Source organism: Amblyomma americanum, chromosome 1, assembly GCF_052857255.1.
Source record: "Amblyomma americanum isolate KBUSLIRL-KWMA chromosome 1, ASM5285725v1, whole genome shotgun sequence".
Classification (NCBI taxonomy): Eukaryota; Metazoa; Arthropoda; class Arachnida; order Ixodida; family Ixodidae; genus Amblyomma; species Amblyomma americanum.
The window spans coordinates 362,704,223-362,714,786 of record NC_135497.1 but is presented as its reverse complement, the minus strand read 5'-3'; positions in this window follow the sequence as shown (position 1 = coordinate 362,714,786).

Here is a 10,564-nt window from a genome sequence, read left to right as displayed (position 1 = left end):
CTGCCACCAAAATGTTACGGTGTGGGATGCCACGGGGTGGCCACGGGCCCGCCAAGAGAAATATAGCAGCAGTACGGAGGAGAGCCGGCGAAGCACGACCGGCGGCGGCCAAGCTTTCTCGTTCTATCTCCCTCGTGCTAGCGCCGCGCGCTCGCCGCTCGCGCTCGCTCTCCGCCTCTTCTTTTATTCCCGTATCAATATAAAGCAGCATAAACCGTTTGAAAAGCTTTCCGGGACACATGCAGTCGAGCTCCTTGTGATGGCCCAGCACACAAGCCTATCTAATTTAATCGTGTCTAATTGTGGACGTTCGCAGAAAGTCTACTGTTAGAGTTCCTGCGATGTGCACAAAGTAACACTCTGACCATATCACAAAAGGCAAGTCAAATGGATGTCCACTAACAGATGGTCTCTTGTAAACGTTCGCACGGATGTTTCATGGGTCTCTCCGAATGATGCTTGATATGGGGCCATTTGTAGATATCCTCTAAATATTTCTGGTTCTCTGGGAGGTGACGGCGGAACCCACCCCTTCTGCGCACAAACTTTACAAATTGCCTCCAAATACCGCTGTACGCATTTGCTCACCGTCCATTGTGCGATACAGACGTATGCCTCATTACCAACGGCAGCTTGAAAGCCGCCGGTAGTAAAGAACCGCAGTACACATAGCACTTGCCGCCGCACCACCAACGCGCTCGCACGCGCACCTGGCAGTTCATCGGCGACTTCGTCGCACAGCCTTTCCACCGTCTGCTTCTCCAGTAGAAAAAGGCGTTCAAACAGCTCGTGCGGCAAGTAAAACGCAGTCAAACGCGTCTTCGTGTGCCCTCCTTCGACGTTGCTCGCGCTGGCACAGCCGGCTCAGTTGTATCATCACATACACCGGCGCCATTTTCTGTCAAAAATGCAAGGGTCAATTTTACACTCCGCGTTAGCTCATAGGTTAGGGCGCTCGGCTACTCATCCGGAGTTCGCGGGTTCGAACGCGACAGCGGTTGGTGCGTTTTTATGGACGCAAAACGCTAAGGCGCCCCTGTGCTGTGCGATGTCAGCGCACGTTAAAGATCCCCAGGTAGACGAAATTATTCCGTTGCCCTCCACTACGGCACCTCTTTCTTCCTTTCTTCTTTCACTCCCTCCTTTATTCCTTCCCATACTCCGCGGTTCAGGTGTCGTACGATATATGAGACAGATACTGCGACATTTCCTCTACCCAAAATACAATTATTATTTTTATTATATCGACCTCCTCGAGACTGTCACCAAAAACTGTCAATTAGCGCCTGCATACTTAGGTGTGCAACGTCTCCACTTCTGCCACACCCGTGACGTAACTTGCAGCCACCCATGACGCAAAAAAGCAAAATGGCCGCCGGCCACGACCGACCAATAGGAGAGAGGCTGATTGACACTTTTGACAAGTTTTTCATAACTTTGCTAATTGACAGTTGCGTAATCCGGCCTTTGGGGATCTTTAGCGTGCACTATAGAGACTAAAGATGTGCGAACAGCTCCCAGAAAGGGACGCGCGAGAAACAGTTACCCACCCACATCAGGAAAGCAATTTCAATTAAACCCCTAACCAAGAACATGCAGCCGCGCCACGAAGGCCGACGTATAGCCAGGGCTCGCGCCCTACACACCAGATACGGCCGAAACGACAATGTGGCGTACGTGGACGCAGCGGAATACCGAAAAACCCCGAAGTAAAGCGCTTGCAATGTCGCGGTGATAAGGAACGGCGCACCGTTGGCGGCCGCGTCAACAGAAACCTCCTCCACCGATACGGCGGAGGAAGCGCGAATAGCCTTAGATACAGCGAACACGAGAGTTGATATTATATTCAGCGACTCCAAAACAGCCATTTGCAATTTCGCGATGGGCCGCATCACAACTACCTCACTCCGCATCCTTCAAAACACACCCCTTCCGATTTGAGAAGTTGAATTGACCTGTGCCCCAGACCACTCGTTTAATTCAGGGAACGAGGCGGTTCACGCGCAAGCCCGAGGTTTCGTCGACCGGGCAGTGAGCGCGCTCTCCAACCCGAATTTCACGAGGGACGGGTTGGTCTCATTTCATGACATCACCCATCACTTTAGACTGCAGAGGCGCGCATATCCCCCTCCCCAAAAATTGTTAACAATAGCGCAGGAAGTTACCAGTGGCCGACTGCAAACACGCTTCCCTCTGAATCCCGTAGTGCTTGTCCTCATGTAACCTGGCCTTTACGACCCTAACTGCCATAAATGTGGTGAAAGGAGTCCATACGACCACGTTCTGTGGAACATCGCAAATGATTTGCCTCCGGCGGAGGTGATATAGCTCCCTTCTAATGAGCGATGGGAGGCCGTGATGGTCAGCTCGGACGCTAAAATTCAGGTGTGTACGGGCAATCGAGCGGGCCAGTCAGGTCGCCGCCATCCATTGGCTAGCGGCCATCTAGTATGTGTCTTCTGCAGCCTGCTCTCGACGCAATAGATGTTCTACAATCTAATTAACATGCACTGACATCGCACAGCCCACGGGCGCCTCTGAGTTTCGCCTATATCGAAGCACAGCCGCCGCGGTCGGGTTCGAACCCGGGAACTCCGGATCAGTAGCCGAGCGCCTGTCTATCTACTGAGCCACCACGGTAAGCTTATAACTTTTGGGTGCGTTTTTTTTTGGTTTGAAATAAAGCGTAAGACATTATTATACATGGATTATCACCTGTTATTCTCCTACGACCACTAAACAGTTTATAATAAATTTCCTCATACCGCACTCTTGAGCATATTACGGGTCATCGTATAGTAGGATACCTGTTTTGTTATGTCTTTCTGTGACACAAAACTCGTGCAGAGGCCCTGGCTGAGGACGTAATGGACGTTGATAAAAAATGCCAAGCTTATAATGAGAAAAGAGGAAACTTAAAGGAGTACAGACACCTAACTTTGGTGGCATGTCTTCCTCTCTGGAAAGATGCGGAAGACACTACTCCGCATGACTCACCATGTGAGCTTCGCCTACGGCCGGTAAATAATTGAGAACTGAATTTTTTGTTATGCTGTTTCGGTTTCAACAGCCGAGCGATGGCTGTGACGTCAAAGAGTGCTTGTGTCACGTGAGGCATGAAACTTTCGAAGGTATCAAAGGTGCAAGACCCGACTTCCGCCATGTTTCCCTAGAGTGCACTCACTGCGGAGATTCGCACGCCACCCTGGACCACATCCTCTTCGGCTGCCCTGCCGATCCTCCCCCGCAGGCAGAGCCCGCCACCGGAACATGGGAGGAATGGGAGGCCCTTCTTGCATCGCAGGACTCGGACACAGGAACTCCGGAACTTTTTTTCGAGCGGGCGGGGGGGGGGGGGGCAAGACCTCGAGTTTATTTTATTATGTAAATATTTAGTGCTCATTTACATAATAAATTTTATATTATTTTTTTTCTTTTTCAATGTTCAAAGGTTGATGCAAATTGTCACGTTGTGGTGATGACACTCCAGCAGTCAGGAAGACAACGGAAAGGCTTCCAAAAGAAACTGTTTAAGCGGCTGACTCCCGCCCACTAAACACTGAATAACACGGCGGCGGCAATATTCACAAGCAATCTAGTCCGTCATCGAACGGAATGCATGCATTTCTTGGACGCGCTCAATTTAAAGCTGGCAAGGAACCTTCGGGATTAAGAAGCAACAGCAACTACCACAATCTGGAAAAATGTTGAAGTATTTGCACGTGGCCACGATCAATGGAGATAAGTCCTGTTGCATCGGGCATTAGAAAAGACAAGGGTAAAGCCGTGTTCCGGCGGTTTTGAATGCGAACGATCAAACGGTCAAACGGTGCAAATATTCACGGCAATATAAAACGAACTGAAATGAGCAGCATTATAGATGTGCGCATGAGGAGTGATCAATTGGTTAAAATGTTTGTGCATGGTTTGTTTAGATACTGGTAGCCATGATCATGTTCACGGGTAAGACAGTCGACTTCTGCTGGGACATGACTGGTTAAGGTTACTCATATACGAAATGCTTTACAACTGGCTACGAAGCCAAGTAGCTCGATCAGCTGCACTGTGCTTTGCATTAAAGTCCTAGAACTGAAGTGTTTCAATTGTCAGAAATCTGATCCAAGTGCAAGCAATTAGAAACTGGGTCGGGGGCGGGGCGGCCCCCTCTGAAAAAATGTTGGGGGAAGGGCGGCCCCCCCCCCCCCCTACTTGTTCCGCCGTCCCTACCCGGACACCCAACTTCTCTGTGTGAACCGGGGTGTCAGTGCCATGGCCAAACACAAAATTAAGCTGGGGGCTGCGCAACGAGCCGTGGTCCGAAAAATTATAGGGGTAACATTAGGAGACAGAGAGAGAGCGCCTGGACACATGCGCGTAATGTGAGGGCGGTGCGGCGGCCCTGAGACCTTAAAGGGTCCAAACTCGCTTGCTAATGAAGTTGGCGGTTGAGCTAAGCATGCATTGCTCGGATTAGCGGACACTACACAGCGGCAGGGGAGGAGGAAGGAAGTTTTCTTAGCCAGCTGCGCGTGACGCTCATCGATGCTCCACTTACAACAGTGTCACAACGCGTTGTAACGAAGATATTGCAAATTTGTTTGGCTCTTGTTGGTGGGGGTGATGGAGAGTGATCTGTAGCTACAAGGGGGGGGGGGGGGGGGGCTGGACAAAAATCACATGTCGTACGTGTGCCGGTGGGGTGTTTGGGAACTCGGTTTTGGGGCGACGGAAAGGTGACTGTTAGGGTCTGTATAACTGCCGATACAGGACAGCTCGCTCTTTGCGTTGTAAAAGGGAAGGCGCATGCTGCGGTCCTGTTATCGCCCGGGTAAGTACTCAGCGTATGAGAAATGTCCGACAGACAAGCCTCAGGGGAGAGCTATTACTCACTTGATGGTGTTTCCGGAACTGCTGAAGCTGGAGGGTTTTCGAGGTGTAAAATCCACCAGTATTTCGTCTTGTTCCCCTGATAGGATCGATTTTAGCGCATGCGTTGCCGATTTCCGTTAATGCTTAGTTCATTTGATTTCGCTGATCTTTGCCTTAAATACCTATAATTTTTGCCGAGGCAGTAAATTGGAGAGGGTAAAGTTAAAAGATTGGGCTTAAAGGAAAATTTCAATTTTTTTATTTTGTATACCATGGACCACAGAGAAAAGTAAGCATCTTATTAAGGTTATTTAGAAACCCATCTGCGTTAAAAAAATTTTTTTAGTCCTGAACCCGTCTAAACCCTTCGGAACGTTTTCGAACCGGATTGGAATGTCGCTCAGGAGCGGAACTAGGAACTGAAGATGAAAAAATTTCTGCACGACACCTTGAATTCAGGGAGCGCTTTTGCGGACAGCGTTCCGAGCGTATGATACCATTGTTAAGCAAATGTTTTGGTTCAGTTGGTCGCATGTGCGCGGCGCCTAGCCTGCCACCTGCTTGGAGCGTCCGAGAGGCGTTTTGAAGCGTTTGGTACGTGGTGGGCTCGGACAATTGCAAAGAAAGTCGCACTAGGCGCGAGGCAGGGTCTGCATTCATGGAATGGTCAGCAGATCGCGTGTGAGCACGCGGCCGACGCGAAGGTTGCGCGAGACCGGTGTGCGTGGCCGCGTCTTCCAATTCCCCCCACCCACCCACCTGTATAGCTTGGTGGTCCTTTCTCCCTTTCCTCCTCTCTGCATTTCCTCCCCGCTGATCAGCTAGGCTGGCCTGTCTCTATGCCTTAATCATAGCACTGATTGTGCTCCCCCGCACCTCCTATGTTTCGATGCACACATCGGCACAGCAGAAACAGAAAAGCCAGAGAGAGTGCAATAGGAAAAAGGCAACTTTTGCGTTCGCTGTCAGCGAGCGTTTTATTAGACGCACAAATATAAAAGCTTCGCCATCAACATAATATACGCACGCGTACAAGGTTCGGTTGCGAGCATAGTAGGACATGTCGGTGTGGCACGCGTTAAACATGTTCCCCATGCACGTCATCCCCTCTCCCACGACTCGGTTCTGTTCTGGTTCAGGATACGACGAAGGTAGGCGCTGCACTCGTTGAGGGCCCACTACACCGAATCTGGGTGCTTCCCCCAGCTGGACACGGCGAAGGCGGCTCACCGGAGGCGGTCAACGCGGTGGTGGCAGAGTCTCCGCACTTGATCTTGCGGGCTGCGGCTGGTCACGAACAACACCCCGACCACGGGATCTGACCGGTGCGTCGCATCGTGGCGGTCTTTCTCCGTGAAGTCGGCGTACAGCGGGCGAAGTACAAGAGGGTCAGATTCTCTGGTCAGTTCGGAAGGCAGCGTCGAGAGTTACATCACTCCTCGGGATGTGATGAGGCGGAGGGTTGAAACGGCCTGCGTGTGAGCACACCGCACAGCGCAGCTCCAGGGCAAGAAGTGCGGAAGCTCTACGCGGTGGACAGCGTCGACGCTCGGTGATGTGTCACCGGGAACGTTCTGACGCGGCGCCAGCACCACGGGGTCGTTGTCCGAGGAGACTGTTCTGCCCGCCGTCTGGACGTCTTGGGTATCCATGATCGTTGTGGCGGTGAGCGAGGGAGATCACGTCCGGGAACCACGCTGCTAGGATCGAGACTCTGGTGTTACAGAGAGCAGTCTGTGTAACTCGGTAGGTAGAATGGACGCGTCTGAACACGTCGACAGCTGTGTTCGAACTCTTTCTCCACGAGGACGGCCATCTTGTGGAGCAGGCGCGATTTTGTGACGATGATGATGATGGCCTCAGTCTTAATGGCACGTACCTACCCAGATTAAGAAGTAGACGTTAGCAGGCATAGGGTGGGCGCAGATGGCAAAGAACCAGGTTTATTGGAGGGACAAGGGAGAGGCCTTTGCCCTTTGGCCAGGAGTAGGTGTAGTCAGGCTGGTGATGATGATGACCCACGGCGGGGAGCAGACAACGATGTAGACACCGCCGTAACTGCGACGCTTCCGTCGACTGTACGCTTGTTTACAAGCGTGTGTGAAATTACAGGCATCTTTCTGGAAATGTTCTGTTGTCATGAAGAGAATATCTGTTATGCGCTCTTGACAGGAACACGTTAATGAAAAAAAACTAATTTTTGCGTTTCGCCTCCATCGAAACGCTGCCGCTGCGGTCGTGTTCGAACACGGGAATTCCGGCTACTGATCTGGAGTTCCCGGGATCGAACCCGACCGCTGCGGCAGCGTTTAGATGGAGGCGAGGCGCAAAAGCACCCGTGTGCTGTGCGATGGTAGTGCGCGCTAAAGATTGGTCGAACTTATTCCGGAGCCCTCCGCTACGGTACCTCTTTCTTCTTTCATTCCCTCCTTTATCCCTTCCCTTGCGGCGCGGTTCAGGTGTTAGCCGAGATGTGAGACAGATACTGCGCCATATATAAATCCCAATCAAACAGTGTACATTCACTGAATCTCCGAAGTATGTCCTTCATTGGATAACCGTACATCTGTGAGAGATCCGCGGTGTCTGACGGGCCTCGCACGGACCTCCGACGGAGGTACAGATATAACTATGGAGACAGCCGACAGATATCCATACCAGATATCCGCCGCCGGACTTTGCGAGGTTATTAAAGCGGAAATCTGGGCTAGTTGGAAATCATTCGCAATCACATTTGCTAGCGTTTGTTTTGACACGGACAGAGTAATACATATGCACAGTACAAACGGTATCGTCTGTAAGGTGTCAAAACGTGTCTCGTGTCAAAACAAGCGCAAGCGAATATTTTTGCTTCTGAGGATATTCGCAGGCAATGTCTTCTGCACCATCATGAAGCAAGCCAGAACGACTACCACCAATTACATATCGCAGGGCCCATGGGTATATTAAAAGCCCGCAGAATGTCCGAAAACAGGCATACGCGTTGCCATATCATATTCCTGGGTCTGTAAAGCAATCAACGATCAAAATGACAAAGATTATCAAATTCTGGGTGATTTTAATAATGACATAAATGCCGTGTTCAGTCTTCATAGGAAGTTCTTCAAGCTGGCTTTAGCGATAATTTACTCAGCAGGAAGGATGCTGTAAAGAACATGCATAAATTTGTAGCCAAACTGGGGATGTTTTCTGCAGAAAACAGTGCCCATTAAATAAATTCAGGTTATGTCATTAAATGAAACAAATCTGACAGATCACATTCACTTCTATGCAATAACTCCACAGTGCCCATATCTGCAGCTGCGAGAGCAAGTTTACATCTTGAACAACTTGTAAGCAACGGTGGTGAGAATATTCCTTGAAATCTAAGATACTTTGATTGTCCAAAAAAGCACTGCAAAAACAAAAGACAATTATGCCTCATTGGAAAGAGCTTTCTGCTAGTTCATGAAAAATTCGTTTCCAACTCTACAGCTATCCCACTGGCAGTCAGATCCATATGCATAGAAATTCACGCGTGAGAGCAGGGATCCTTACCACACAGCTGCAGTCTACCCGACGAATTAGCACGTTGGGCACAAGGAACACTCACAGAGAAAGTTTGCGGGATGTGTATTTCCAGAAATATATTTTTTTTGCATTGCCTCGCTAGGCAGTCAGCAGAAATTTCTTCATAATATGAGTATTTTGCCTCATGATTCTAGGCTTTTGATTAAACTGCTTTGGCTAACAGCATAGAGATGGATTTTTCCCCCGAATTCTCATTTCGCAAATCCAACACTGTACGAGTACACTGACTTTAGCTAGATACCTTCCACAGCAAAAAAAAGAAAGTATCCATTATTTCAGAGGAGAAAACTTTGCACTGTATTTCAAGCTTACCCAAAGGCTGGTGCTGCCCACTGCAGGTACTATATTGCTGCTAGCTCAGGTCAGTCACATCCACACTGAATTGGAAAAATAATAATAAAGTGTGGGAGAGCAACTTATACTGCACTCCGTCCACAATGCAGCAAAACAGGATCTCTGTCGTAACTACCCGGCTGACAAGGTTCGCTGATGAATCACTCATCACGGCACTGACAGCAGATTTGATGATCCACAGGTGCACAAGAGCAAGGAAGAGTTGTCTGCTCACAATCCAGGAAGGAACATGTAGCTCGAGGGGTGAAATATATGGTCCTGATACCTACCTCAACATTCAATCCTGTGGGCATAAACATGTTTGACAAAGCTGCACCAAGTCCTTGCTGCACCAAAGCACCCCATGATCTCATTGCACTAAGTTCTCAGTGATTGGAAAATAAGTGAGAAATGTGCGACCGAAGTTCGCAAATTTAACAGAACACTTAAGCTTGCCTAAACAAAGCTATTGCAAAGTGGAAACTACTGTGCAGTACATGGTAGGAGACTGCAGTTCGGCAAGCCTAATGAAACAAGCTGACAAGCTGTGAAAGTAGACTTTTATTTTAACCTACCTGTGCTTTCCGTCACGTGGCATAATTTAGGCACCAATACGGTCTGCAGGCAGGCCACATGCACACTACAAGGGCAATAGGAAAATAACAAAAACTCAGTCGCTAACCAGTGCAAAACACACCGTCCTGACACTTTGCTTTACGTCCGTTCTGTTTTATTGCAATTTTGTATAAGATACTTTAATATTCACACCATGTAACTACTCCTGTGTCAACTATTTTAGCAGTGTAGAGCAAAAGACAGGCGCGACGCAATGGCTTCCAGAGCTTCGAGTTAGGCTAGCGAACGCTACCAAACACGCTTTTGTATCGTGCTTATAATGTCCACTTCAGTGCGAACAAGTTGCGCAATAGAGAATAAATACTTTAATGCGCTTCATTTATTGCATTCATTCCACAGAATGTATTTTCGAGCGCGTAGGTTACACACCACATTTCTAGCACAGGCAGGCAACCAGAGAACAAACAAACCGCACATTGCAGCAAAAGTAGAGGATGAAAGGAGCACCACGCTACGAAACGAGACGGTCGCGCCGCAACTGTTGAATGATGGATTGGATTGGATTGTATTGACTTTTAGACCTGCATTCGTAGTCGTCTAGCCGGTTTAGTTTACATGGACCGCTGCATGCATAGAGTTACTTACAATTAACAGTAATTAAGAAACTATGGCTGCATGCCCCAGTTATTACCTCGAAAGAAAGAACAAGGGCGTTATTTAGGAGAATTGCTCCATTAACTGACATATTGATCTGACTTTCCACAAACATTTTACCTTTTTGATCCCCTATAATGAAACCCCTCTACAACAATGCCTGACTGGCGATGTAGGCATAACTAAAAAATAAGTAAATAAATAAATAAATTACCTCGTATGAACTGGTTCTGATTCAGCTTTAGTGCAGAAATCAACAACTAATCACTGCTGCTGGCCAACATGCAGGTTATTATTGGCTAATGTGGGACGCACATTCATGCTAATGTGAAGCAAATCTGACTTGCTGCTGAAAAATGCCGTCGTCAAAAAGAAGTAAATATGGAAACAACTTCTGCGCATACCCTGCGGCATATACAGATAATGGCCTACATACCGCAGAAATGCTGAGCAAATGGCGAAACTTACTTGCCTATGCACTATTTGTATTTTGTTTATGCACCACTGAAACAGCCACTCTAGCTGATCGAGACAATTCTGACAATGGCAGGATCAAAACTTG